The sequence below is a fragment of the Malurus melanocephalus genome, unplaced genomic scaffold, assembly GCF_030028575.1.
Source record: "Malurus melanocephalus ecotype Western Australia unplaced genomic scaffold, MMel_1.1 scaffold_228, whole genome shotgun sequence".
NCBI classification, from domain to species: domain Eukaryota; kingdom Metazoa; phylum Chordata; class Aves; order Passeriformes; family Maluridae; genus Malurus; species Malurus melanocephalus.
Window position 1 is genome coordinate 292,338 of NW_026623460.1, and position 24,430 is coordinate 316,767.

At 41.5% G+C, this 24,430-nt stretch overlaps 1 protein-coding gene and 1 long non-coding RNA gene across 6 annotated transcripts in view; one reads left to right on the forward strand and one right to left on the reverse strand.

The window, feature by feature from the left end:
* Positions 1 to 24,430, forward strand: part of PALM2AKAP2 (PALM2 and AKAP2 fusion) — a 252,737-nt gene that overhangs the window by 186,450 nt on the left and 41,857 nt on the right. The window lies entirely within an intron of this gene.
* On the reverse strand, positions 21,049 to 22,962 carry LOC130578450 (uncharacterized). The gene is made up of 3 exons (XR_008965889.1): positions 22,887 to 22,962; positions 21,889 to 22,046; positions 21,049 to 21,370 (listed from the first exon to the last, which is right to left on the reverse strand). It is a non-coding gene; the product is annotated as an uncharacterized LOC130578450 (long non-coding RNA).

A 24,430-nucleotide genomic window follows, 5' to 3' on the forward strand; every position in this document is an offset into this window, starting at 1 on the left:
AAAAACATAAATAACTACAGACTTGATGGAAGGAAAAACTCAGTCATAAGCTGAGCCATGCCTCATTTTCCTGCAGTTCCACCTGCAACCCTTTTCTTACTAATCCAGCAAGAGACTTACAATCTTTCTTACAATCCAGCCTGTTCAGACACTTGCACTAATGGGAGACCCCAAGAAAAGTAAGGCACGGCCTTTTTGTGGCAGGYTTAGAAGAGATGGGTTTGGCATCTAATATCCCAGAGGATCCTGGGATAACTAATCTTTGTCTGTCCTTCAGCTCTTGAAGAGCCCTCAGCACAACATTCYTGGGGGAGTCAGGACTGTAAAATTGGGACAGGGAAAAATGCTGCAAAGCCATTTGACCACAGGCTGAAATGAAAGGAGACTTGAACTTTTCATGCACTTGTGTGCATGAAGTATTTTTAACCTTCTTTGCATTCTTTCAGTGAAGAACTAGATTGTCCTCTTGTTTTAAGTGTCCCTCAGACAGATAAAATCACTCCATGYTCTTGATCCAAGGATGCATGAACGGAGGCATTTTGTTTTGTCACATAAGGCAAATGGTGAGCATGCACTGGGATTTTTGGTGTGGTTATGAAACAGAACTCAGCACCAAAATACTGTGGTTATGTTAGACAATGATACAGACCTCCTGCTCATTACCTCTGTCTTACTGAATTGGGGGAAAGCTTTGTTAAAGCGCTGCATTATGCACCATTTGGAGGTGGGAATTGCCCCCAGGGTACTTTCAGCACAGGTCCTGTCATGCACATTTTGTATTGTTCTTTGAGATAGGAGACCCAGAACTCGTCCTGTCATATGGCTAAGACCTCTAAATTTACTTAAAATACAAGCAGAAACAGTTCTTGAAGTATGTTTGAGAATAAAAATAGGTCAAGACAAAATGTTTTGCCTTTGGGTTTTCCGTTAATCGTTTGGTTGCATGTGTTTAATATTGCCAACCTGATTTAATTCCATGAAATTASCATTACACCTTCTGGGTTATGTTCTGCTTTTGCATATAACATTGTCAGCTTCTATTAGTGTACTTTAGGTTTGGAGGGCTAAACTTGGCCATAGAGGAGACCACTGACATTCACACACAGTTGATTTTGGGGTGTTGATGAAGTAGGCCTGATGTGCACAAAGATTCCTCTAATCTAAGGCATGCTTAAACCATATGTCTTGAAGAATATTTTATTTCTGGTTAGGAAAATACAGGGTATTTTAAAATAGAATGAGTAAGTTCTCACTGAGGTGACCTTATAGACAAAACCTCCTGCACTTTGGTGCAGAAGGTTAGTTTGGACTCTTCATGTGGAACATGTTTYCTTAGTTGCTCTTTCTGTGCCCCCGGGATTTATGACCTGATTATTACACTAGATCTACACCTATGAATTTTAAAGTGCATCATATTGTTCCATATTCTCATRTTCTTACATCACTCAAAAACTGCAGCTATGGAAGTGTCTCCTTAGGCAGGGCTTGATTGCCTGTGGGGTTGAGTTGCTTTACTGTTTTCTTTTTCAGAAGGGTTTTATAAATCCATTGGAGCACACTGTTGGATTTGTGCAAGAGTATTAATGGATYTTTTGCCTCTGAGTTGTTTTCAACAAATACAACACCTGTTCATGGCAGACCAAGAGCAGTGCCTCCCTGGTGCCTGCTTCCAGGGGAATGGAACAGTTTTGAACGGGCCCTTAATTCTCTATGAATTCAGGGTTGACTGAATGCCACCAACAGTTAGAGCAGCTGCTAGTGTAATCTACAGAACCTACAGATGACCCTTTCTGCAAAAGAGGAGGTTCACAGCCGGTCAAATGGATTGAATAGGGAGGGCTTGAATTTGGTTCTCTGGGGGCAGTAGTCCAGACTGCACCCTTAAAAGCACCAGGAGTTTAAGGAAGAGTGGTTTGTGATGGCTCCTTTGGAGGCAACACCCCACCGCCTTCAAGTGGGGAATGGCTGTAGCATTTTGCACCCAGCATCCAGTGGGACCACAGCTCCTTCTCCTGGCATATATTTCGAGGCACACTGGTCATAAAATGAAAGAATTCCATCCCTCTCCATGCATGTCTGCCCCATCAATTAGTGATAGAGATGCTTCTGATGCCTTTCACGTGCCCTGATACATGTCCATAATTGTGTCAGGTGTGAGAATGTAATGAAAAGAGGAAAGGCAAGCTAATTAAGGTGTGCAGTTTTGTGTTTGTTGKTCACAAAAGGATCATATCCTGCCGCACATATGTCGCCCTTCACAAAAAAAAAAATGTAGATGTTCTTTGTTGTAGGAGCAAATATGTATTTCCTTTGCACTCCAAAGCATACACTGTGATGGATCCTGGTTCTGGGCTGGTGAGGACAACTCAGGGCCAGCTGCCCTAAGGTTGTTATGTTTTGTATGTTTGTGTGGTGCACAGGTACACTGCAGCTGCATTCCAYGAAGAGGATTTGAGCTATAGTATTTCACTGGAGAGTGAAATACTCTCAATGTGTGAGAAGCAGCATAAAATAGTTAAAGTGCTAACAGGGTCTAGAGGATACGAAAGGACCTACCACAGCTGAGATTCATGGAAAGATGATATCTTAAGCAGTTTGAGAGACATCCAGATATATGTTCTTAATCTCTGTCAAGCAAATGCAGTCATTTAAAAGGAGACCTGATGGGCTGGTGGGAACAGCRCTTTTTGCAGATTGGGGATGGTGGACTGGATCTCCTCTGGGTGCCTCTTCCAAAAATATGTGTCCTGGAATAGATTCCAGCTGTGCTGGAGAGTTCCATGAAGAGGCCAACTTGCTGGCAGTGCTGTATCCAAAAAGAAGCTGGCTGAAGCTGGGTAACACCACATTGAACATAGGTGTGCCATTTTCAGAGTGTAATTTTTAKCTCATCTTCTCATATCTTGTGAAGATCAGAAAGGCAAGAACAGTGCTGCCAATCAGACATTGAAATATTACAAACTGTAAAAATACTTCACTTGCTGTCAGAGGGCTCAAGCAATGAAGATGTGGAAGGTTCTCAAGATGGCTTGATGCAACATTTTAGTCCTTTGGAATTTCTTCCATACGTGTGTTTAGCTTTTCTCTCATTCTCTCTCTCTCTCTCTCTCTCTCTCTCTCTCTCTCTCTCTCTCTGTATATATATATATTTGAACTGTAGTTTATGTTTCTTCCTATAGAAGAAAACTAAATGAGAAAGTATTTTCCTAGCACACCGGGTAAATTTGTGAGAAACTGTGAACCTTGTTATTTAGGTTTCTTAACTGATTCAAAGTCCTAACCATGTCTGGTAATATGCATTGGTTTTTCTGCAGAGTCACATCATTTTAATCTTACTGTTCTGTGTCTTCAAAGCAAGAAATATTAAAAAGATCCATTCTTTTCCTAGATTTTTTTTTTTGATGCTGTACTCGTGAATGAACTTAGTAGAAACTAAGTCACAGGTACTTATGCTGTTGCTCGTTCAAGAACTTTTTTATAATACATTACTTCATGTAATTTTTCAAGAATGTTTCCTTCTGTTTTTGTATCAGTTATTCCAAATACATACTTCTTTAAAACAAAAACCAACATGGCCTTTTTCCTTAAGAGCACATGAAAAATGTCCTTTTTCTTTAATATAACTAGTGTATSCCTATTAAATTACTTTAATGCAGCTTAAGGAATCATAGGGGATGCTGAAGGTAAARTGCAGCATGAGAGCAGAGAACAGTTGAACATTTGTCAGTAAGAACAGCCCTTGTGTGAAATACGGTTGCTTTTTAAATCACCTTTTAAAATTTCTTAATCACACTTAAAAAAAGAGTGATTAAGAGTTGCGTGGGGAGGAAGGACAAACCTAGACAGCAAATCGTGTGTCCATTCTGCTATTTATCATGGGTSGACCTTCGTCCTGACCTTTACCAGCATTAGCAAACAAGCATCCCCCAGGACTTGGCTTCTGAAAGGATGGAGGCAAGGGGAGACAGGACTGCTTCTTGGATCCACTCCTGCATTTTCTTACAGGCAACGTTTTTAAAAATCTTGCTTCAGGTGTTCATTTCATATGGAAAACACACGATGTGGATCTGCCTCAGGAGTGCCACAGATGCTCAGGAATTCATATTGCCTGTGCCTGGATAAAATGGGGTGACAGTTTAGCAGAAAATGCTTAACATCTCAGCAGTGCCTTTGCTTTATGCTCACTGAAGTCGGGTGGAGTTCTGCACCCAGTTTCAATGAGATGAGCTACTATTCATTGATCAAGCAAAACTGATCGACAATGGTGGTTTTGAATAGAATGGTTCTCATTGTGCTTCTAAGATACAGCAGACAGCATCCCTTATGGCCAGCAGAGATCTCTGCTTAAGCAGTGAGAAAAGGCCAGTGAAATTAGAGGGACTAATAGTCCTGATAGGGAGAGCATCAAAGAATGAGAAAAATGGGGAGGAGCTGACAGGCTATCAGCAAACTTGGCTGAGTGTCCTRGGACACAGCATTTCGTTTTTCTCCCTCAAATGGGTCTCTGTCACATCAGGTACACCCAGACATTCCTGCTTAAGTTGGGACAAATTCCTGTGCTTGCCTTCCAGCACCTCCAGCTGCTGTCTGTAAACAAAGGACAGTCCCACACCTTCAGGCAGTGCAAACAACCAGTCCTCCCCTTGTGTGAACATTTCTTTGATAATTGTCCTTTAGAGTAAAACAGAATAGCTTTCCTTTTGGCTCATATGCTCAACATGGAGTGATAAAGAGTATTATCACTGCATTGTGAGAATGTGTGATGAAGTGCAGCCCAAGTCGTTCATCCTGACAAGCAAGTTGTGAAGAGTTTACAACTATGTGATAATTAGGACTTCTGTGTACATATTTTACAATTTGAAGTAGCTAACTGCCCCTCCTAAACAGGTGTCTGAGATGCTCCTAAAGCATTTCACACCAGTGAAATCATGCCCTTTGCAGCACGATGCCCCAAGGCCATCCTTAACCACGGAGCAGCTGCACTAGAGGCTGCCATTACTTATGTACAGCTCATTAGTCACCGTACAGAAAAGAATATGATCAAAACACGTCCTGCCCCAGCTCTCCCCCTCAGTGAATGCACCATCTTAGAGGCTTTGTCTTTGTCTGCTTTTGCTCTGTCTGTGAAACACATGTCCTCCTTCCAGTGACTTGGGCAGTGCACCATCTCGGTGTGGATGTGCTCAGTGTTTGCATCAACTCACTTAAATCTCTTGAGCCCCTTCCACACTCAAGCATCCACAAAGAATGGATATTCCAAATGTCTGTCAGAAAAATTTATAAAACTCACAAATAGGTACAGTTCAGCCAAAAAAAMCCCAAAGTGGAATATGTTCCCCATTTTGTTTGGTTTTAACTTTAATTGCGCAATGGCAAATGCTTCTCTTCAGTTGTCTGGTGTTCTTTAATACCTTAGTGATGACTACATACTGAATAAATTTGGTGATAAAACGGAATGTTATGAATGCTGTATCTTAATTAGTCACCTTGCTCCCCATTTCCCTGCTTGTACAGTTTACGGTCAGTATCAGCTATCATCTCAGAAGGGGAGTTGCTGTGTCTTTTCCCTTTTGACTCTTACACATCTGTGATACTTGCTCCTTTTTGAGTTTCCTTCCTCCGCTTCCATTCTTTATTTGGAACCTCCAGAGGGATGCAGAGAAAGGTGTCACCACCACATCAGCAGCATCACAGAYCCCTGAAATTGTTCTGCTGTGGAGTAAAATGTTAACCTCAGAGAAAGCAGTTGAGCCATTCTTGCAGCTTTTCTTCCCAGGAAGATTTCCATGCTTAACCTGCTAGAAATAAGGACATAAGTTAGGTTAAATGACAGCCATGGAGAAGCCCTCGAAAAGAACTACGAACAGTGCCTTGGTTTCATGTACTTCCATTTCTACCTTTTCTCACCAGCACCATTTGAAGGCAGGCACATTACTGCCTGACTCTAATAGAAAAGCATTTCAATTAATTATACAAAGAAGCCTTGCATTAACCTTGCACTTCCTTGGCCGCACTTGATACAAAAAGCACAGGAGTAAAAGCACCATTAAAAACAAGAATTAACACAGATGAAAAAGGGAAGCACAAATATGGTTTGGGCAAGATCTCTGTCCGAGTCCCTCAGAAAGGGGCTTGTTTCCTGAACAGGGGAGAAGCCACTGAAAAAAAAAAACAAAACATCAAAAGCTGGGAAATAGCACTTAAAAACAGGGTTTAGAAGTGGTGACACTTAAAAACAGGTCACAGAAGTGGTGTAGAAGTGAAAGTGTGCCCCTCAAACTGGGTCTATCCCAGCAGATGGGTCTGGAAGCACCGGAGAGGCCAATTGCGCAAGGGGAATTCCTAGGTGGAGTCACATGCCGAGAAACTCGCCTCGGCTGCCACATTTATCTTGTTTAGGTGGTATTTTGTTTGGTGGTGCTCCTTAGAAACCAAATGTCCGCTTCCTTTCTGGCTTAGCAAGGCGCTCTTAAACAATGCTAATCAAAGAGTGTCAGGGTTTCCTTTAAAATGCTGCTTTTGACTGGAGAGGWGAGCTGCCGCCGGGAGCCAGCACCCTGGCTGGTTGCATCTTAAGTGGTGCAGTTAGTAAAACATTATTTCAATACAGCTTTGACGCTCACCTGCCCTTCATTTTTGTTTGCAAATCACACGAGTTATCRAGTGTTGGTGTTTTGCTTTCCTTGGCAACAGTAGGAGCACGCAGCACCCTCTCCCTCTGCAGCAAAGTAGAAGTGTCTCTGGTATAGATTGAAGGGATGTATGAGCAGCTCACAAAACTGCAGTGCTGCATTTAAGATTAGGGAAGATAAATCAGTGGATTGACTTTTTTCCTTCTTTGTAATCTTTCAACTGAAAACTAGATTAAAGAACTCRTATTTACCTCATACTTTATCTGTGCTTAGTGATTATTGTATTAGCTACTCGGTTTAAAAATGCATGTATTTGGTTTCGAATGAGTGTAGCTGCATGATCAGCTGCAGGTCTCTTGACTTTCTTGGATTGATGTTTTAGCATTTGTTTATTGTGGCACTTTAGAAAATACCTCAAAATTAAATGTTTTCCAAGGACAAGGGCACTTCCATATACAGCACCACTAAGTTTGGATCTGAATGTGGGTGGCTGTCTGTGGAGGATAGGTAAGATAGCCTCTCTGTTTAAATGGCTCTGAGGTAGCACATCTTCATTCTGTTTGTGTTACACTCCTCCTTGTGAGTGGCAGCTGCAAGTCTGCAAACAGCATCATACCTGGAACGAATAGAAGCAGTACCTTGAAATGAATCTGAGATTTTAGTGTCATTTATCAGCATCTCTCTTCACATGTGTTCTTAAGACATTTCTAGACATGACAGACTCAATGAAAGGCACRACTGGTCTCAGTGTCTTGAGCCAAACGAGTATTTGTGGCTGTGTAATGCATAGCCACTCTTCCCATCGATACAGCCCACCCAGCCAGATGCTGCAGTAGCCATGTGGCTACGAGTTCAATACCAGTAGCAGGTATTTTGTCTTAGTGCATTGTGGCTAATCAGTGTGGGCACAAAAAGCAGCATGTAACAAGTGATTCCWGAGAGGCATCATAGCACAGCATTAGTCAGGGAATTAGTCCCACTGCTGGGTTTCTAGGCGGCTGCAAATGACTGGAGTGCTTTCATCCTTCAAAATGCTCCATATCTCAAGTGAGACTCTTGCACAATAGCAGCCTTTATCCATCCTGGCAGGGACAAAGTGACATTTTGTGCAAGCAACATGAAGTTATTGTTAGCAGTGCACCAGAAACCCACTTGTGGGTCCACACAGCAGGAATATTATCTCCTTGTGCAGGATTACAGCCATACGTGTGTGTGTGTGTGTGTGTGTGTGTGTGTGTGTGTGTGTGTGTGTGTGCACTCAAAACCATCTGCATGTGCACCAAAGCCCCCTTCTGCCTCCCCCTCCCCCTCCAAAGGTTATTCCCCCTAATTGTGCCCTCCAGCAGCAACATCTGGCATAAGAGAAAGCTGGGACAAGCTCGGCCTCTGCCTAGTGTGGACTAAAGCCAGGAAGGGGAAACTTCAGTTGCCATAAAGAAAACTCGGATTTTGCTGCATGTTGGGAAGGCTGGAAGTGGGTGAAGTTACCCTGTGTGATGGTCACAGCAGTTGGGAACAGGGGTCTCTGCACAGATGTCCATATGTACTGTCAGAGAAGGTCTTTTGGTAGAAATCTCTCAGTGTAAGAAGAGTTCAAGAGGCAGTGCAGTAACTTTTCATAGCTTATATTAAAATGTTGCTTCGTTATAACTAATTAACAGAAAATGAGGGGATTTGTACAAATCCTGTTTAAAAAATGTCATCATTTTTAAAGGGATTGGGCTAAAAGAGAGAAGAAAAGGGTCATTGTTCAGAGTTTTAGAGGAAAAGAGTGTGGCCTACGGCAGTTGAGTGCTCTGCACATGATGGAAGGCTGTTATAGCTGTTGAGATTTAAAAGGGGCAAGACTTTGAACTGACATAAAATAAAGGAATGACAAGGGCAGGCTAAGGTAAGGCTGAGCATTCATCAAAATTCTGCATAAAATACCTGACGCACCTGGAGTGATTTTTGACCAAAGTAAATGGAATATTTATTATTTAAAATGACGAGTAAGAATTTGACACAGGCAGGAATTACATTGGTGTTTTCTGCTGCTTTTTGCTTTTGTGAAAACCACGCTGCCTTTATCGTGGTGTGGTCATCATGTCTCTTCTTGAGATGTATTTCTGTGTGCAGCCTTGTTGTGGGTTGGATTCATGGATCTTTGTTCTTCATCCACCAGTGATTCTGCAGCAATCTTTATCTGAGGATGCAGTGCCTGAAAATGTCCTTTGGAGCCACAGCTTGTCTTCCAAAGACCTGAGCAGGGCACAGACCATTAGCTGTGGCAGTTCACCACTGCAAGGACAGAACCTAGGCAGCAAAAGACACAGTTTTGCAATAAAGTGAAAGATCAAAACAAGGTGGGAAAAAGCCATGAAGGACTTAGGAGGGATGAGGCTAATACACTGCAAGTTCCTAAGATTTTTGGATTGAGTGGAGCTGGTCCTCGTATACCAGACTTACCCGCGTTGYGTTTAGGAACTGTATTTTTTGTAGGAGGATGCAACATCTACCTACTCCAAGGAAAACCAGATGAGTTTCACACTGGCAGTTTTTTCTCCAATGACTTTGTGATGCAACACCTTATTTGGCACAGACATGTATGGTGTTACTCCTATTCCGAAGGAAAAAAGAAAATGTAACATAAAAGCCATGATAAAACCGTGCCGTATGGCTGATGTACTTTCTCAGACAAGCTGGTGAACAGGAAAAATTCATGTGGCTGTGCTGCTGGGGGCTGTCTAGCTGGGACTGTTTCTTTCTGTTTCCCTCTTTCCATTGTGATGCAAAAATCAATACATGTGAGACCTAGATGTAGGCTTTGTGAGAAGTTTTAGGAGGAGGGARAGATTTGAGTGGGCAAACAAGAGAAGTTTCCTCCATACTCAGTTTTCCTGTGAAGAGTTTGTGCCAATGGGCACTGTTCTGAAGTGCTGAGATCCTCATACCCATGCATGGGTAACCTCTGTTAACCTTCACAAGGCTGTGCAGCCCCGAAATGAGTTGGGCAGAGAGCCTTTGAATGCCTGCAGATGGTGCCAGCAGTGCCCCAGCCATGCTCAGGTGCAGAAGAGGGGCTGACAGAGGGGCCAGGGCACAGTAAGGAATAGGATGTGAGGAGGGATGGAGTGTGTGGGGGGCCAGGACGTGGCAGGGGCTGGTGCTGGTAGCAGGGTGAGGGGTATGGCCCTCAAATTAGAGAGATCTGGATCCTTACTTCTGAGAATTATTTGCTGCATTCTGCAGTTACACGTGGCAGGGCAGTGCCATGGAGCTGGCAGTCTGAGAGGTGACCGATTTTGTGGCTGTGGTGCCACCGACTGCTCCAACACTAAGAGCTGGACCACGGTGTAAAGGCAGAAGGGATTTTCTCCTGAGTTTCCCCCCCGAGTTGCTGAAACTTTCTCTGGTGTAAACAAAGTGGTTGCGTGAGCACCCTCAGTTTCGTTTTTCCCTTCTGATGCCATTTCATGCAAAGGAAATGAGCTGCAAGTGTTTAGCTTGGCACTGTAACTTTGGTAATCGTATCCAGGGCATAGAGTAGCATGGGCTGGTGCTTAATCATTCACTCATTAGCTCAGTGTCGCTTGAGCTTGGAAGACAATTAGAGGGTAAGAAATGGTGTCGGGCTGTCTGAGAGGAGCAGGTGTGACAGTCCACGAAGGACGACATACTTTTCTGTGTTCCTTGGTGCACTGACTCATTGCCATCTCAGCACAGCTGTTGGTGCTGCTACCAGTTTTGGCTAAAATGTCTGTGTCTGAAATGCCCATCTGCTTGCAGCTATTGTCATCTTCTAATTGGTGTAATCCTGTTGGACTAGAGCAGTACAACTGTGAGCATCTCCTGCACTGACTGGCAGCACCTCCTGTGCCACCCACCCATTTTTGCCCATATGCTTCCTGTAAATAACTTCCTTATGGACCCAGGGGTTTCCCTGAGGGCTGATTTTACTTATATGGMCATACAAAGAGGATTTCTTCGCTCCTTGGATATGATTACTTGCCAATCAGGGCATTTCCYAAAGGGATGGGGGCATGACCTGACTCTGCAGTGGTTGTACAGGGGGTCTGYGTGGCCAGCCAAGAGATTAAAGCCTGACGTACAATTTGAGATTAAAGGAGCTTTTACTTGTTTAGTCTAGAAAATTGCAGACTGGGATTTATTGAAAGTTTATATATGCATCAGAAGAAGGGCAGTAGGTTATTAAATCAAATGGTCAGTACCGGAAAAAGAACAAACAGAGATGAACTAGATTTTACTAGATGTAGACTAGAAACTGGAAGCCAGCCCTCGAGGATCAGACTAACACTGCCATGGCAACAATGGGGACAAATTTTCAGAAGTTTKTTAAGACAGAGTTTGAATACTTTAGTGAGGATGATGATCTGTCATGCTTTCCTGGCATGACAGGTGATGTGACCAGATGGCACAGGAAATCTCGTTCCCTTCTTCTGTCAGTCCATTTCATAACATGCATTTGTTGAAGTTCCTGAAGCAGTTGTGCAGTGTCATCTGGGATATTGCAAATGGGAGGCACACTTGTAGATCTGAGCTGCACACAAAAGATGCTTCAAACTGAGTGGAACAAATTTCACAAGATTAGGAGAGAGGATGCTGAACTGGTGGCTTCCTAGCTGACCACCCAAGGTAAACACGATGCTTAGGACACTGCATTGTCAATTTATGCTACGTAATGTGTGTGTTCAGCTGGAATCTGAACCCAGGCAGATACRAATCACTTTTTCCTTTCTTTTTTCTGAGATTAGTCTTCAGCCATAGCATCTGACTGAGAGCCAAACCCAGCGTGGCAAGGGCAGAGGTGAGCAGGGTAACAGCAGCTCCTTTGGCCTGGCTTGCRCTGCCCTGTGACTGTGGCTGCCTGCTCTCCCTGCGTCAGGATCAAAACCACAGTGCCAGCACCTTCCCAGTGCTGTAGGACTAATGAAAAGCCTGTTTTTCCATGGTGAGTTTGCGCATGATCCCAGCTGTTTTCATCTAAGCGCTTGTGATCTTTTCTGCTGAACCACGAGAGGYTGCAGTTTCATATTAGTGCATAATCTGTTGTGTAGGCAGCCCAGGGACACACTTGACACATTACCTAGACTATAGGGACACCCTGGAAAAGCTGGAAAGGAGAACTGTTACGCAGTCACTCAGTATTTTCCAGGATAATGTATATAAATCCTGCTCTATACTCYGTTCCTCTTGTTCCTTTTTGCACTGGGGGGGTCTCAGAGTTAGGATGATCAATCTCTCTTCTCTGCACAGCAGTTCCAGTGAAGATTTTAAGGGAGTTTCCTCTTCTACTAATAGTTTCAGGATTTTTGTCATCTTTCCCAATTGTAAAAATATTTGGATTTGGTCTTTCAGAGGCTAAAAGGTGGTCAAGCAGCGGTTCTATCTGTTTTGAAAAGAATATGAGTGAGAATTCAGGATTTCCTGCTTAGGGAGAGCCGTGTGAATACCAGTGAACKAGCCTGGTCTGCAGCTCATTGCACTCTACAGCCATGTACCCACTGAATTCCTTGTGTTGTGAGCCATGCTTTAGCAGCTAAACCTAGAGAATCTAGAGCTAAACTGGGCATTGCATAATGTCTGCTTCCTGTGTTKGTGGTGGCAGGATTTTTTAACAACATGCTAGGGAGCTCTTATACACCAAGCCAAGTAATTTTCTGTATGATATGAAAACAGTCCATGCCTTGCCATCGTCTCTAGTTGTTTGCAGTGCACGAATTGATGTATTCAATCAATCAGGGGAAGTTCTGCAGTCAGTGATTGTTAAGATCTTGGCCTTTGTGATCTCATGCATTCCTKCTGAAAAATGCAGTCGAGAGTTGCATTCATGTATAGCTGCAGACCATTTGGACAAAATACTTATTTCTTACAACCTTTCTTACTGCTTTTCCTTTCAAACAGAAAGTAGAAAATTGYGCTCAAGTTCCTTCTGTTTATCTGAATTAGTCTTTCTGGACAGTGTTAGTCCAACCCATAGTCACCAAGTTAATATTATTTGTTTTCACTTTAAAATAATATWTAAATGCTTTTTCTTGTGATGAAACAAGTTTTTCTAAGTATTGAGAAAATTATTTAGTACCAGGTAACTTCTTGCCTATGCTCAAATACTCYTCATGCTATTACTCCTTGGACCTAGTACTAACTGGTGGTCTAATCACTACACATTCCTGTTTTCTCCAAGATGGCACTTTGTTTTGTAAGGAAGATGGACATGGAATAACAGTAGCAGTGTTACATCTACAGAGGTTGACCAGAAAACAGTGGAGATGGGTTTTRTAGGAAGAAACAATTCATTTTATTACTGACTGAAAAGAAAACAAGGAAAAACCCCAATGTTTTGGGCTTAGCCCAATCATCAGCACACTGCATGACAACTTGACTTTCTTCCACCAAGTCACAGGATCTTTTCTAGCTTTCAGTGCTCCAGGCTTCATATCCAGGCTCCAGACAAAACTTGGCTGCCTTTTTTCAAGCTTCTCCATTTATATATTAAAATTTGCTTAGCATTTGGGATATGTGATTGGAAAAGACAGGCTTCTCATGTTGCTGATTCTGCCTCTTTTTGGTGCACTTCTTGCATATATTGTCTGATGATAAAGATAACTTTGAATCTAATCCTTTGTGTCACATATAAAGTGGAGATTATGAAATGTGCAACAGAAGAGGTAAGGTAATAAAATTATAAGTTTCATTCAGGATATTTAGAGACTGGTTGTTTTAAAATTTCTGTATTACTCCTTCCCAGCCTGGGGGCAGGAATGGAAAATGAGATTTTTATACCTGTGGGAGGATTCTTGCCATAGGAAGGGAAGAGCAGCAGTACATTAGTACTGAATAATAATAGTAAAAAATAATAATAAAACAAAAGTAACAATACTAGAAATACCTGTCACTCTTTCCGGAGGAGCTCAKCAGGCTGAATTCTTGGGCTTTCTTGTTCAGTTCTGCAGTTTCTATTTTTGCAAAAAAGTGCTCACAGATGGAGGCTAAGCAAGATTAGACTCCTGAGTGCTTTCACCCAAATTTCAGATYATCAAACCATGTATTTTGCAATTGTCAAACTTTGTGATTATTTAAAGTCTTTGAGTGCCTGTGGCCAAGACTGAGAAATCCTCTGGCTCCTATGTGGCAGTGTCCTGTGCCATCCAGGTACAAATCATTCCCTGCCTTTTGTAAGGGAATTACAGAGCACAGTGATACCTTATTTCTCACACATCACTTCTGTGCTGGCACATGCACGTAGCATAGACAAAAGCAAAGGCATTTTGGGAAATTTCAAATTTGCCTGTATCAAATGTCAGAAGTTTGAGCAGAGGGAGGGAAGTGGAGGTCTTCCTCACACTTCTGGGACTGCATCTCTAACATGCTCGACTACCATTGCATTTTCAGTGGGCCACTGAGGGACCGGGAACATGCAGTGAACCATTTTAATGGGCAGTAAAATGAAAAAATGAAAATTKAAAATCTTGAGCGCCTTTTTTTCTTGGGTTCTTTGGATACCAAAAGCAAAAAAATACAATATGGGTACATATTCACTGATRTTATGTGAGAGGTTAGTTCTGAGGTCTTCAAAGAAGGAGAAAAATTAGCAGGTGTCCTCATAAGTGCATTCTTTGCCCACAACTCACAAAATATGCTTTAGACACCTTTGTGATAAAAGGCACTGTGAGATTATGTGGKTTTTCCAATATGTCAGAGCCTGGGATTGGATTTGATCTCATAAATTCCAGTCTTAATATTTTAGACACATTCCGTTTTTCACAGCAGGAGGTTTTATCTCTTTGATGCAGTGTCTCATCTTCTTTACTCATGGACAAGTGGAAGACAAACAACTTTTCTGGCTCCATGAGCTTGAATAAGTTCTTAACCTTATCCTAAGGCTTTGTATTTATTTGGAAATAAAAGAAGGAGTAGAAAGGCAGCAGTACTAAATCCTGTGCTGACAGAGTCTCACAGGAAGTTGAATGACCCCTGCTTGAGAAACAAAAACCACAGAATGCGGGTGTGATATTTAGTGGTACATGCTTTGCATTCTCCTCCAAGGACCAATAGCATCTCTACTGTAAATCCTGGCTACCTTTTCCAAGAGGATTTCAGCACTAACTCTTCTGACAAGAAGCCGCTGGAGAGAAACGCTATGAGGGTTAGTGTTTTGACTTCCGAGCCCTGGAAAGCTCTCCCCTGGTGTTAATGGCTTTTGGTGAAAGGGAAGAATGAAGGGCTTTCAGACACAGTGGGCATTCATTAGCATGTTCTCTCTGTCAATAGACCCGGCTTGGATGGCACAGTCCTRTCGCTGTGGCTTCCCTTTTAGTGCATCTGTTTGTTCCCCATTTCTCCCCGAAGACAAGTCAACAATTGMATTGACTTTCTGATCTTCATATGCAAATGTTTATATTAACATCAGCGGCTCTGTGATCTCATTTAAAACTGGATGTGGGCTGAAGATGTTTTAGTAGTTTTGTTTTCTTAAAAAAAAAAAAATTAAAAACAAGGAAAAGCCTAGAATAAAAGAGGTAGAAGATGGCTAACTTTTGCTSAAAATAAGCAAGTTCTGTTTGTGTGGATGCAAGGTCATAAAAGTTCAGATTATGCATTTTTAATTGTTTACTTTTTATTAATGCAAAAGATGTAGAAGCAGCTTCAGTGTGTTGTTCACAGTTAATTAACTGTTCTAAATATGGTTGGTATATCACGGTATTTTCAGCTAGCTAGTTTCTGAACTATTCAAGAGTACTCAGTTCTTCCACTAGGAAAACCAAAGATCAGAGGTCTTCTTTTTAATAAGCTTATTTAATATTCTATATTAAGGCAAAACATTTTGTCATTAGTATCTTAGGATGTCATTCCTTAGGATGTCCTGGGTTTCAGGGGTTTTTGCAGAAATAGTTCACTGTCAAGTCTGCAGAATTGTATCTTAGTCCTTAGGTTGATCCATTCCGTGTCTATATTCTCATTTAACTTTAGAGTTAGAATGTTGTGGTATTTAGAGTTAAATATTGTCATCGTATAGGTAATGAACAAGACACACACCCTTTAGCAAGAGAAAGTTGTACAAGATGAGGATGGCTTGCAGACAGGCTCATTTGTTTGCCACATCATTTGTTTGCAAATCTGACCAGTGGAAGGTTTGTAGGATGTGTAGAATGGCCATTTCTCACCAAAATCAACAGTCCTACCCTTGGCCATATTGAAGTAACTCAATGTTACTTTAGCAGAAGGCAGTACTTCCTCTATCTTGTGTTTTAACMTAAGTTCTCCTGTAACCCATGTCAATCCACTTCAGGTGTATTTGTTGTTTGCCAAGTATTTGGGGAAATGAGTGCTTCAGTGGTGTTTTTCCTGGCTGTCTGTCCCTTCATTGTCAAGGAAGACAAATATTTATGAGGAGGTACATTTTCTCAGGGAATTTTCTTAACAAAACTATCGAGTGTGTGAGAGTGCTTCTGCTGGCATTTGTGCTCCAGTAGGACTCCCAGAACTCTGTTAGAGCTGCKTTCTGCACATTGAGCAGAGGGGGAGCAGTGCTGTGCACAGACTCAGTTCTCTGGTCTAGAGACAACTAGCTCTAGAGACAGCTCTTGTACAGTCCTTCCTGCATCCCTGTAATTTATTTGGGTGCCATTAATGCAGTACAAGTACTGGAGATAAATACTGAACATCACCCAGTCAGATTTGAGTCAGTATAAATCTAAAATGACTAGTTCTTCCTCTATCAAAGATAAAGAAAGAAACCAGGATAACATGGTTGCTTGCCTGTGTAGACATRCATTTGTGATGGTTTGTGCGTACAAACAATTGCCATAAAAGAAAAGTGAACATGGCAGTGCTATGTGTTCAGCATCCCAATGTTTCGTGGGCTGCCGTAGGGTTCACAAGTGCATTTTCAGTTTGTCACTGAAATAACATAAAAGCAGAAAATAGCTGAGCTTTACTATTTTACCAGTTTAATGTCTTAGAGAATAGGCCTTGTTCTCTAACAGAAAAAATTATAATCCATTAAGGAAAATTTGGCCACATAAAAGGCTGCAGTATATCTCATTTCCAATGTTGCAAAAACCTCCCTTTCGGGTAATTTGGAGAAAACCTTTCAGTCTCATTTAGGGTGATAATTTTATTGAGTGTAGTGGTTGCAAAATGAGAGTGATCATAGCAGCTTCTGTGTGAATTTATTCTGCAAAATCATACCGATTGCCAAGTAGAGGTCAGGATGCCGGAGACAGGGATGGGAGGGAATCCCTTCTGACAGGAGGAAGAGGGATTTCCTTTCAGTCAGGCTAAAAGGTTAACAGCAAAAATAAAGAAGGCAAAGTTACAGATTGTCTCTCGTAGCTGCTTCTGGACTTGTGAAGGAGAGTCTTAATGCCTGCAGTGGAAAACAAACACACTCAAGATGTGCAGAGAAGGAGCGACCCTGCCATGACATGCTGTCCACCATTGTCTCCTCCAAGAGAAGGAGTGGGAGGTTCAAAGGTTATCATCCTATTTATGCTAATTGAGTTTGAGCTAAGCTCTTCCCGAGGAAAAAAGCCTCTTATTGAATTAGTTATTCAGTTCCTTGGGGTGCAAGTGGAATGGCGGTAACATTGTCTTAGACTCTGCTCGAGTGGCCCTTGAAGAGTACATCTTAAAGATTTCTCTTCGTTAAAGCATCCCTCAGATGCAAAGCAGCCCGGAGACCTGAGAGATTTGTGTGCCTTTTGCTATTTGTCCRTCTTCAAAAGGGGCCAAACATGTTCAGGTACACAGCACCCTGGCAGGTCCTCTGCTTGTCCATGGAGCAGGGTTTGAGGGTAAGAACAATTTATTTTCATAGCATTGTTGAACAACCATAATTCGTAATTGTATGAGTGTGCTGTAAGGGGGAAGCAGCATTAGAGCTGCTTATGGAGAAAATGAAGGATCTGTGGGGATTTGTCTTGATTTTTCCTTCACTGTGTATTTCCATGTTGCTGTAACTTGAGGGAACAAGTCAGAAGTTCTATGAAAACATGCTCTGTATGTTTATATGTCTCTGCATTTATATTCATGCATCAAACATACATCACTGTGTACTTCTATGTAGGAAAATATTGTTAATAATTCTAATTTCCATAGGCCCTTCTATCCTTAAGCTTTTGAAAGGTTTATAGAGATGGATTAATGAATTAAACCTCATAGCAGTCTTAAGAGACACATGTTAAGGTAGGATTGCAGTCTGGGTAAGTTAAGTATTTTATTCAAGGTCATGCATCAAGTCAGCAGCAGATAGGAGAATGAAATCCAGCACTTCTGATTCTRAGTCAGTCTAGTTGTCTAATAATTGTTAGTTGTCTTCTAAATTGGATTTTCTTCAAAACCTTTAGTCTTGAGGATTCTTGCAAGTACAATTAACTGTAGCAGCAGAACAACTATGGTCAAGATTGGCATCTGAAAAGTGTAATCTTAAATTAATTTGGCTGTCATTATTTCTGCATTTATTCGTACAGTACATCGCAGTATTCTTTTCCATGAAACCAGTCTACTAGTCTCTGATGGCATTTAATATGAAAGAGTTAGTTTGCAATTCAAAAATACCTATTGCATTTCCTCAGCTCTCCTGATTTTATCACAACTCTTGAAATACTTGGTATGGCTTTTCTTTCCAAAAGTGCCAAATGACAGAAAGGCCTTTAAACTTTGAAAATAGGTTTATAGCCTCAGAAGGTGCGACAAAATACTGAAAACTGTGGTGTCTAAATATTGTCTYCTGATCTATTTCTGGCTTCCTCTTTGAAAGAGGCAAATCAAAATTGAAGTGTTACTTGCATCATTTTGTTCTTGCACCTAGCAAGATTTGTATCTCACTAACTTTTATGATTTTTGGAGACTGATCTTTCTGAATCAGTCTCTCCAGAAAGTGCATGCTTAAAAACAGAATGAGAAAAAACATATGTACACAGTATACGAGGACAGTTGGCATTTATTGTTGCTAAGTCCATTTTGACTATTCCCTTTCTAATCCTTTTATCTTAAAGGATCCAACTATACAGATTGTATAGATCACTTATCAGTCATTACGTAATCTTCTTTGGGATAGAGGTGGGATTTTGTGCTGTAAAAAGGGTGGCCCCCCAGGGCTTCCAAAGGGCCAGTGTTTGTGCAAATTTCCCCTCTGGAACAGGTTCTCAGCTGGTTATGGGAGCTCTTTCAGCAGAAACCATAGTTTCTCAGGTATTCCTTACTATATCATAAAAGTTTACTTCTGGATAAGTAGGAATCTGCAATGTATGGCTTTCACAATTAGTAGTTACCTAATCATAATTTCTGCAGAAGTTTCTCTTTTCCTTTTCCTCCTGGTATCTCAATCAAGCATTACTGAAAAAAAATACTCATAAAGTCAATGAAGTGGTCTTTTTTTCCCCGTTTTCTATTTTAACATAGACAGCTCCACAGTCATAAGTTACAGCATATCGAGATGCCCAGTGTATCACCCAGAAGCTGTGGCTGAAAAGAAAATTTGGCCATGTGTCTGTTGGGTCCCTAAAGGCATGGCATTCTTCATTGAATTTTATGTTGTACAGAGCTGTTCAAGTGCTAGAGCGATGATAATAAATTTTGGATCTTTGTTATCCAAATGCATTAAAGTGTCAGAAAGCAGAATGCTAGCTGCCAGCATTGGCTGCAGTTCAGTCTCTGGGCTTTAGCTCAGGGTATTGCCTAAGCCAAAAGTTAAATWGGATGGCTGGGGAACAGTCACATCAAATGCAGTGCCCACTTGCTGTCAAAAAAAGGTTAAAAGATTAAATACATTTACTGTCCTTGCAGTACAATATTGCCATTGTGATAGCCACTCAGGCAGGAATATGTGTATTTCTGTTCTAATTGAAATCATGGAGGATGGCCACTTCATTGAAATAAGTGATGCTCTCAGCTTCCTTTCCATAATTGCTTGCTCAAAATCAGCCAGAGATAGCTTCTCCCAAAAAGGTGATTCTGCATCCCTGTATGGATGAAATAATGCCTACATTGAACTGTGCCAGGCCATGAAGTCATAGCCTGCTGTCTGCATACCAGGCATTCATTACACATGTGCATGGACAACTCTCCAGGATCAAGCTGGAGCTCATGTTATGTRGAGCTGTGCTCAGAAAGTCTGAATTCCACAGGACTTTCTCTGGGTAATGCTAGGCAACAATGTGGAAGGTGTCCATAGCTCCCCATGTACAAATCTGCCTTTTACATGTTTAAAATAAGCAGTGAAGYTTAATATAAATATTTGGATTTGTTACTTACTTGCATTTCTCTATTGCAACGAGTTAATCTAGTCAARCCAGTGATAAGTTTCACATTACCTTTTGCCTATGCAGGCAGACACTATTTTACATTAAAATTTATTAAATCATATTAATCAGACAGCTGATGGAAGTATACTGTTGACCTTGCTGGAGGAAGGCAGCAATATTTCTTCTCTTTTAGGCCCAGCCAAAGTCACCATTTCACATTTCTTGGAAGGCTGTCCAGCTCACCTTTTCATGTGATCAGCACTCAGGTTTACAGCCTGCTTCTCCTCAAGTCCACCACAAAACTCTCCTTGGTTTGGACTGGTGCAGGACAGGGTTTACAAAGATAATATGACAGTAGTTTGACAATACTATTTATAGTGATGCCTAAAGTGGAGAAGTTTTCCCAAAACATTATTGTTGGTGGCTTTTGTGTTAGCACAGGTATGGCTAATGAAAAGGCAGGGCCACCTCTACTCTTCTGTTACATGGCAAAACTGCACTAAGACTCATTAGAGGCACATCCGGGCTGTGCAGCAGTGCTGGTAATTTGTTTTAATGAATACTGCTCATTTAAAAAGCTGTAATTTGTGCAAAGCCCTTAGGAAGTAAGAAGGAACCGCAGCAACATAAATTCCCTAAAGCACAGTCACAGTCTTTCCAGGTGTGYGACTAAAGGATGTCATAAGCCTTACCAGAAACAAATAAAGGCTGTAAATCATCAGAATTCTGCAGTTGTTCCGTTGGGTCTGGCATTCTGATTTTTACTGAACTGTTGAGTCTGTATATTGCACTAAGTTGTTTTGAATTAGATAAGGGGATAAATTGGAAAGGTCTTAAGAGTAAAGGTAGATGTGATCRTTTACTGTTGTTGAGGTGCATTTGGCTGGGCTGGGTGGTGTTTTTCTTTTACACATACATCTGTTCTAGCACCTCTAGATTTCCATATTCTGTTACGTGATGTGGTRAAGACAGCATTTGGAAGAAATGCTCATTGTTGGTATTACCTGCAAATAATAGGTTTCTAACTGGTGGTTTCTGAACTTCAACTACAACATACTAACTATGGCACTGAAAGGCATTTTCGTGCTTAACCAAAAGTGTTCTCATTATGTCTCCAGTGATTCAGACAAATCARCTCCTGGCTGCTTCTCTTCAGATTRAGGAGCTGATACAATTTCCTGAYGTTTTTCAKGCAGAAGAAGCCTGAGAGTGATATCTAACATTATTCCCCAGCCCTTWTAAGAACCTGTGTTCCTAGGCAAATAAATAGCACTGCACTGTGAAAACAATCATCTTGTCTTTACAAGTGAAGTGGTGTTTTCAGACTGGTGATTTGTCTTGATGGCAGGTAAATACAAATGCTTCCTACAAGGAGCTGGCTTGTACTTAACATAATGCAGTAGCAGAAGATGACTCCTGTTGCATAGAATTGGATCAGTACTGTCARAACACTTCTCAGCATCAAAGATCCCAGCAAAGAACCTCAGTGTCCTGTAAGGTAAACAGAAGAATAAGCCCTGAATGTTCACTCTAGCTGGATGGTACTTGCTTGCACAGAAGTGGTTCTGTCCTCTGTCATTACTGCCTTTTTTGTTTTTTGTTTTGTTTTGAGTGTTGGAAAGTGAGTGTTTTACTGGAAATCAGAGTTCATGTGGTTGAAGGAGCAGAGGAGAATTTTTAAAGCGTAACTATCTAACTATCAAGAAGAATTTTGAAAGAATTATTTGAAGTAAATAAGACCTTCTGGCTTGTCAGACTCACTGCTAAGAACTTAAAAAACATGAGGAGAATAAAAAGGKCTATATAGCCACATTTTTGTGCTGGCAATTCTTGGCTTCCTGGGGCTTCAATAATGGCATCTGAGCAAATGGAATTATTTTTATTGCTGTATGATTAGGGGAGCTTTAGTTCCATCAAGTGCCAGCAATACCTGTTTGTACACATTATTATAGTAACCTGGGTCTTTAATCTCTGCTGTTGGTAGTCACTTCGTGACACACCATACTTACCCCACTTCTCAATTGTTGTTTCTGTTCCTGTCTGCCTTTCAAAAGTGTTTCCAGTTCTTTTCCACTTCCTTTTCCCCTCTTCATTTTCAGACTTTTAATGCAGACCCGATGGAACATGTCTGCTCTCACTGCCCTTTGTTTTTCATATGGCAGAGAGACTGGAGATGGCAGAAAGGAATGAGATAAATTGGGAAAAGAAGGAATTACGATATCACCAGATTCCCTGACCTGTAAAACAGAAGCTATCCTGCAGAAGTGTCTTAATCTGTTTTTAGCTGCCCACYATGTTCACTGTCCTCGTTCAGAGAGAAGGATTTTCAGGGCCCCCTGTCAAGAGAGTTACAAGTGTTATGTTTGAGCTGCTGTGTACCTTYACTGCTGTTTTCTGGCAGTAAATTAGAAATACTGATGATGTGTTCATAAATTTATTCTGGGCCATTTTGGTATAAATTCTAAATAATTAAAACTTGTCTCCAGTTCCTTCGGGAATATCTTTGCTCGTTTTGTGCTGGGAAAGCATACATAGGTATGAATACAAAACCATTGAGCTTTTGCTGAAGTCAATTTTTGAATCATAGTTCCTGGAAAAAGAACTTGTCCAAACCATGGCAATCATCAGGGAAAACTGTTCCTGACGAAAGTCACAGTAAAATATATCATTAATCATAACCCACCCACATCTAGGTATCATAACACCAGACGCTTCACTGGAGGAAGGAACAATACTGCTGATACTCATGACTCACCATATTCATGGGTTATAAAGTTTAAAGCATCAGCTGTGATCCCATTATGACTGGCATTGTGACACAGACTAGTGGATTTTCCTGAATTGATTTCTGTTTGGATTACTGCTTATCTTTTAGAAAAACATCCAGTTTTGATTCCACATGTCCTATAAGGGAGCATTAATCACAGCCCTTAATAAATTGTTCYTTTCCTTAATTATAATCATTGCTAAGACCTTCCTGTTAGAAAATAGGCATTATTTTACTCACAGTGTCCCTGAAAACTCCCCAGTGCAATCAGAAATGTCTTGTGCTCCTTCCGCTTCTGAGGGACTGTCTTTGTTGGCAGATTGCAGGCTGATTGGACATGTTTTTTTTTTTATTGTTTTTTATGTTGCATAACCTGTGAGGCTGGAAGAAGTTCTGCCTTTAATTACAGTCTGTCTAACTATCTAAAAAACTTCTCACTCTTCCTTCGAGTCTTACCCTGGTGATGCCAGCAGGCACCTGTGGCTGAGATGATGAATGTGAATGGCATGTGCACGGCCTCCACTTTTCATTCATACTGCTTTCATCTTGCTGTCACCTGATGCTGCGCCCTGCCTCCAYGTGTCCACCCCTCTGCTAAGCTCTGGTTGTGAGCTGTGGTGAGGCTGTGACCAGATTATTATTGCTGTTTTAAAACTAGGRTATTATCTAGAGGTACCTGCACAGAGGTCTCCATCTGAGCTGTGCTGACAGCTTCTGGGCATTAATCAGGTTACTTGATGAAACAAATGGTCAAGGTGAAGTGTCTGGTTAAGAGTTCTTCTCTCAGTTTCAGCGTAGTTTAGGGCTGTGCTTATACTACGGTTTCCACCAGGAAATTGGCAAGTGTGTTGACATCAGACAGTGCAAACTCACACTCAGGGCTGGCTGAGGACCACTGGCAGCCCTTGGCAGCAGTTCTAAGCTGAACCCAGGATCCATGTGAACTCAAGTCAGAGTTACTAGGCCAGAATGGTACTTCTCCCAATTCCAGGAATGTGGTGTCTGTATGCAAAGTGTGATGTGCTGATGGGGGTTGCAGTGCAGAGGTGTGGGTCTGGCTGAGCTCTGCTTTGAAAACACTCCCTTAATTATGCTGCAGGTTTGGGCAGTGCTTCTGTAATAGTTGGCTGTCAAATCACCTCACAAAGCTATGATCTTTTCTTTATCCTTTTTGAGATGCTAATTGGAAAGAAGAGATGTCGGTGCTAACGCACTGATAAGCACATTAGCCATGTTGTTACTTGGTTGCTGAGATATTCACAATTCCTTAATTGAAGGCGTTTATTTCCTTTGGGTAATTTCTGCTTAGCTGACTAACTCAACAATGCTCTGTCCACATGTGTTTCCTGAAATTACCAGCTGACATAATACAAAATACCGCTTTATAAATGTCTGTACAATTTGAAAGGAGTAGCAAAGCATCATTTTTCCACTGAGCAGAATACCAGGGTGCTATGAAAAGTGTTTCTGGGTAGAAAAACAGAAGTCTTTCCATGCCCTCATRGAACAGCACAGAGGTCCCACTCAGGTCCTGCATAAGGCAAGTTGAATTACCCTTTTGCAAGCTGGATATTTTTCTTCATGGTCAACAATGTGCATAATGATGGCCCTTGGTTGGGAGAAATGTCAGCCCTTGGACTGTGGTGTGGGTGTTTTAGATTCAGCAATCAGCGAAGTCTTGAAGTAGTCTGGGTAACTTTCCTATGTAGGTTGTGATGAAAATTAAGTAGTAATGTCCTCCTTTTATTTCAGAATCTGAGATTCTCAAGCACTAGATGTTAAGT